Consider the following 6706-nt stretch of genomic DNA (forward strand, 5'->3'; position numbering starts at 1 on the left):
GATGTGACAAATAATGTGATGATGATGATGATGGTGATGAGGGCAACAATCCCCCTAGCCTTGGTGATGCACATACCTTGTAACCTCGCCCCCACCAACACCCTCACCACCTGCCTTGCTCACACAACCACGGAGCTTCCCCCTCTCAATAGCCACCCCACCCACTGTCTACTACCCATCAACATCCACTCAAACCCCCCACCTTCCTCCATGCCAAACTCCTCTCTAGCATAAGCGCCCCCCACCCAACCTCCTCCTTGAACACCCTTCCCCTATTTCCTTCACCACATGCACCTCTCCTAACTTACCCTCACCACACCCCCTTCTCCGACACCACACTTGCCACCATCAGGCCTGCTGCTTCTCCCCCATTGACCAACCTAATTTATCAGCATGCCACCCACCCTCCTTGGTTGCCTTGCTTGACTTTCCAACCTCTACATCAAAAACCCCTTCCCACCAGGAAGCCAAACCCTCTACACTACCTACCCCTATTCTTGTGGAGGAAGGAAAAATCCTCCCCAATCCCCATAGGAAAAGGACAAGGTGGATCCTCCACTCAATCCCCTCAACTAGTGCATGCAACTATTTGGATCATATAGAATTTGAATAGGTAATCCAAATCCTGGTTGGCCACCACCAACTCCAACAAATACCTTTGATGAAAGTCATTGATCACACAGACATCCATGTCTTGAAGCTTTACATCGATGCTAACCAGGATGACAAGAAAAGGCACCACCCGCTCGATAACGTGAAGGATACAAGTGGCCCAACCTAGAAGCTTAGCCCATCAAGTTCAATCTTATGGGAAAACAACCTGTCTAGTAGCATCCCTTCCTCCTAAAGCCTCACATCTGGGCAGAATAGGGCAAGGCCCCATGCCACCTCTGCATTAACCTACATATCTCCCCATTTGTTGTCTTATGGGCATGGGACCTGTTTTGCCAAGAACATAGCTAGAACTCGAAGCTTTAATTTAACTTCCCTTGGTTCAACCCCTTGTTTTCCATTAGTACATACACTGAAGAGAGCATGATCTCAAGTGACCCGCATTCAAGGCCATCATCACCATTCGCTTCTTCAACCCGATCATTACCCTCTTGGTAGAATTTCCTACATGGCACCACTATGATGAAGGAACTCAAGGACTCACCCTTCGACATCAACAAAGGCCCTACCCTTAAGCAACTATTCAGGTACTACAAGTGTATATGGTGGATGCCAGCCTGCCACCTCCAAAATTTTGAAGACATGATAGGAGACCATGTTTTGGATAAGCTACAAAGCTTTCCATTTCTTCCCTCAATATCCCAAGTCATGGTACGATTTTGTCCACACCTACTCTCTCTACTACCACCACTGAACTTTCTTGCTGGTTCCGAGGATGGACCAAAATTAGGGAGGGGGATATGTTAGCCACAATGGTTAACCTCTATCTTAACTTCTCTCTTATTCATGGTAGCGAGTGTGTGAGAGTGATTTAAGGTGAGAGGAAGGAGTACTGCCTATAGTAGTGCTGCACGATAGTGTGAGACAACGGTTGCGGAAGAAGGCAAATGGTAAGCTACTCATGGTGGTGTTGAGCTTGGACCTCAAGTGTTATGAGATCAGCCATTAGAAATATCCTCATGACATGTTAAGGTAAGTGGTTCCCTTGAAGCTATCTCTTAACCTTGACATTTTTGGCATTGTTATTGTTGGGAGCAATCCCTTGGCTTTTATCAGTTATTTTTCTCTAATCTATGGTTTACCCATTGCTCACACTTGTTCAATAGTGGAGTGCCATGAAAGAAAGTGGGATTTGATGGAGATTTGTGTGGAAATGGTGTGGTCTTTGTTTTCTTTTTGCTCTCTTTTATGTGTTAACATAGAGCGTAGATGCTTAATTTTTGCATGTTAACTAATTTTGTTTTGTTTTGATTACATTAACATGTTAGCATGAACATACTAGGTAGCTTAATCAATAAACAGTTTCATAAAAGACAAAATAAAACTCTTGATTTTTGCTAACTTTCACTAATACATTTTTTTAATTAAGTGCACTCGAGATAAAAATAATAAAAAAATGCACCCATTGCTCACACTCGTGGAGTGCCATGAAAGAAATTGGGTTTTGATGAGATTTGTGTGGAAATGGTGTGGTCTTTGCTTTCTTCTCTCTCTTTTATGTGTTAACATAAATCTTAGATGCTTTATTTTTGCATGTTAACTAGGTTTTTTGTTGTTTTGATTACATTAGCATGTTAGCATGAACATACTAGGTAGCTTAATCCATAAACAATTTCATAAAAGACAAAACAAAACTCTTGATGTTTTCTAACTTTCACTAATACACTGGTTTTTTGATTAAATGCACTCAAGAGATAAAAATAATTAAAAATTTTAGTTTAGAGAATAGGTTGGACTCCATTGAACACATGTTCCTGATCTTCATGCTTAGAAGACCCATATTGGACAATCTAGTTGAGAAAAAATATAAAAAACTCCCAAAAAATTTAAAATCATTTTTTTTGAAATCACGTTGAGCGAAATTCTACAAAATCACTCCCATGGTTATCTTCCTGAGATTCTTGTTGTGATTTTTGAGATTACTCCCATGGTTATCTTCCTGAGATTCTTGTTGTGATTTTTGAGATTCCACAAGGTCAAAAATAGTAACACCTTATCTTATCTTGATCGACGTGATTCTGTAGTCATGATAATAATCATAGCAACCAAATCACGATGTACAAGAGTGACTTGATTCTACAGTTATGATAAAAATTGACGTGATTTTATAGTCACCAAAATTAACATGATTCTGTGATTCTACAGTCACTAGAAATTGACATGATTGTAAGATTCCTCTGTCCAGCTTTTGAGATGTAAAGGTGTAAGAACCTCCCCTTCTGTTCTTGTAATTATTCCCCTCTCTGAAATAAAAGAAAGATCTTGTTTTACCTTATTTTGGCCTAGAGAGAGAAAATATCTAGAGAGAGACAAAATAATATTTTTGTCAACTTAACTTTGTCATTAGATTTATGACTATTTAATTTTTGAGATTTATTTCTTAAACAAATAAATATTCCATCATAATTCTTGAAAATAAGATTCACTCTGATAATTTTATTAACCAATATTCACAACCACGACACCACCTCAATTGCATACACATAAAAAGGCAATACTACTATTATGCAGACATGTTATGATATACACGATTCATCACTGATAATGGTGCTGTAATTTTTCTCCTAGGAATAAAGCGGCTAAGAAGTCTAAAAATACGGCAAGAATTTCTAAAACTCCAAGGTGAGTGATTATAGAGTTGTACATAATGAACAATTCCTAGCCTTATCAAGATCATGGCTAGGGAGATATTCTGTCTAAGTCTTTGTCGTTGATTGGTATTGACGCGAATACTTCGCTCTCTAGAGAACCACATATGCTGATGTCGCTCTACTGGATCAGGAAAGTATAGATCCTCAAAGTGACGAGCGAGTCTCACTCTGCTTCCTCGGGTTGTATTTGAGTTGATGAGATTTTCAAAGGCAAAGACGATCATATCCTGACTCTAGGAGAGTCCAGGAATGCTAGACAGATTTGGGGTATCCATCTAAAAATCCAATTCAATTTATGAAGTTCATTTCAAACATAATCTTAACAAGTGAAAACATTATTTCCCAGAATTACTTTAAAATTTCAGGCAATTTCTGCTACTACTTTGTAAGTTTACAATAGCGCTCTGATACCAGCTATGAGACCCCTCTGCCCCTCTGCCCCCTCCGCCGATCGGATTCCTGGTTGCTAGCAACGGAAGTAGCTTTCTCTTGCGCGGGGTAGGGTTTCCCACTCGGGGCCTCGCCCTCGAATCGAACACGAGACTAATCTGGTGGTCATTCCGAAACCGAAATTGGGAAAATTTCCCTTGCCCGAAAAACAGGGACAATTCCACCTTTTTTATTTTCTTAAACGAATTTTCTAACGGGGTCAAGAGACTAAACTATCCTTCACCTGATTAAACCAAATAGAAGGAAAACTATCACTGACTTAGCTTGAAGAAATCAACACTTTTTTCCTAACCAAAATTAGGCACAACTGTTGATCTAATCATTTGAGGAAATCAAAGCTTTTTTCCTAACCAAAGTCAAGCACAGCCATGGATCTACTCATTTGAGAAATTCTTCACGTTTTTATTTAACTACTTGAATTCTAAGCGTATTCCTATTATTTCAATTTAGTTATTAAAACTCCACTGATTCCAACCAACAAACCAGCCCATGGGTTAGCCACCACCCAACCACTGGAATCGGTAGAACCACACAATTACTCACCCACCCATAATTGAATGCCTTTCTTAACTTTTGCTTTCGAATACAAATACGCACACACTCCTCTTTAAAACTTTAACATATAAAATAATCCATTGACAAATAGTTATTGGTTATAGATGTCATAACTCAAAAATTCCATCCAGTCCCTTGTTTCTCAAAAAACAGTATCACTCTGGACTCTACGTTGAGACCAGCTGGTTAGCAACGAGATCCAGTAAGAGATTATAATAATCATTTCGTCCATCATTTATATCTTCCATGACATATGCATGGGTATCCTAGGCACCACAAGCCCGTGCATCTCCTGGTCAGAACCCTCCAGGATTCTCTTTAGGTGTCCTGGCACTTCACTCAGGGACCGCTTCGTCGGCCCTTGCCCATCGTACCGGAAGCACACCATTTTTCAACCATACCAAGGCTTTGCCGCGTGAGCCATCCTTTGAACACTCCCTGCTAGCTCTTGCAACCGAACTTCCCTTAGAAAAACATATTATTACCAAATGCTCCCTCCAAGCATTCTGGCGTAAGACAGTCCTTTAAGAAAATAGGGTTTCTAAAAAACAAGTTTTCAATTTGTTTTCTTTTGAATATAAGGAGTATTTCTTGAATCAGTATCCCCAAAACTTCTTGATCGGAATTCTGAATTTCATACCAGAACTCCTCAAATTCTATAACCTTGATCCACAGATCAATTCGAAGGGTCTCAAACTTAGTTTCAGATTTGGTGGGAGTTTTGAGTGTATTTTTCTAAACTGGTCACACCTTCTTTCCTCGAAACTGACGAGAGAGTTTGGTCTTGGTCATAGTCTGATTCAAGGTTCGAGTCAGCTAAAATTTTTCCTGAACTATCTTTCTCTCAAAGGTTTGGTAATTCAGTTACTATTTTACTAAATTTCTTTCTTTGAATATTCACTTAACTGATTTCTAAATTAGATACGAATTCCAATGAGGAATAAATTAATCATTTACCTGAATATTTCGGTCTCGATAGATTTCTTAAATTTTCTTTTTACAATCCGTGTGAATATAAAACGATAGAAATTTCTCTCTTAGAGTATTTAATTATTCATTTATCAATTACTCATAGAATTTCAGAGAATTCTAATTTTGATATAAAAATTCTTTATGCATCTATTTATGCATAAAAATCAACTTCAATGGAAATAACACTTTTATTTAAAAAAATCCTTTTATGCATCTATTTATGCATAAAATCAAATTTAATAGGAATAACACTTTTGAAATAAAAAAGATTTCTTTATGCGTCTATTTATGCATAAAAATCAATTTTTATAAGAATAATGCTTTTATAATTAAAAACATTCCTTTATGCATCTTTCTATGCATAAAAATCAAATTTAATAAGAATAACACTTTTATAATTAAAAAAATTTCTTTATGCATCTTTCTGTGCATAAAAATTAAATTTAATAAGAATAACGCTTTTATAATAAAAAATTTCCTTTATGCATCTTTCTGTGCATAAAAATCAAATTTAATAAGAATAATACTTTTGTAATTAAAATAATTCCTTTATGCATCTTTCTATGCATAGAAATCAAATTTTATAAGAATAACACTTTTATAATAAAAAAAATTCCTTTATGCATCTCTCTATGCATAGAAATCAAATTTAATAAGAATAACACTTTATAATAAAAAAATTCCTTTATGCATCTTTCTATGCATAGGAATCAAATTTAATAAGAATAACACTTTTATAATAAAAAAATTCCTTTACACATTTTTATATGCATAGAAATCAAATTTAATAAGAATAACACTTTTGTTATCAAAAAATTCCTTTATGCATCTTTCTATGCATAGAAATCAAATTTAATAAGAATAACACTTTTATAATAAAAAAATTCCTTTATGCATCTTTCTATGCATAGAAATCAATTTTAATAATTAATATCAGTGATATCCATGCATATTCATAGGTGAATATGTACATGGAGTAATTAGAATATTTCTTTTAGATGCAAAAATGGTGGGAATTACTCTTTTGGAATAACATAAAAACAAACTTTCTTTTTCACAGAATTCTGGAAATTTTTGCCATAACCTCCTTTGTATGGCTGACCATTTCTCATTTTTATCTTTCTTCACTTAACTTAATTTAACCCAATTTAGAATTATAGAACTCTAATCTACACAATTTAGAATTATAGAACTCTAATCTACACAATTTAGAATTATAGAACTCTAATCTACACAATTTTTTGAATTCAAGAGAGTAAACAATAAGAAGAGTTTAATTAATCACTTAGTTAATCTTTCTATGATTAAGAAAGGTTGGAAGTAAAGAAGAGAAGGGGGTGGCCTTTTCATCAAAGGCATAGCATTTGAATTTAATTCGATCATTTGTAAAACATAAAAAATCAAGA

Source organism: Cibotium barometz, chromosome 47, assembly GCF_041138505.1.
Source record: "Cibotium barometz isolate CiBa-2024 chromosome 47, ASM4113850v1, whole genome shotgun sequence".
NCBI lineage: Eukaryota > Viridiplantae > Streptophyta > Polypodiopsida > Cyatheales > Cibotiaceae > Cibotium > Cibotium barometz.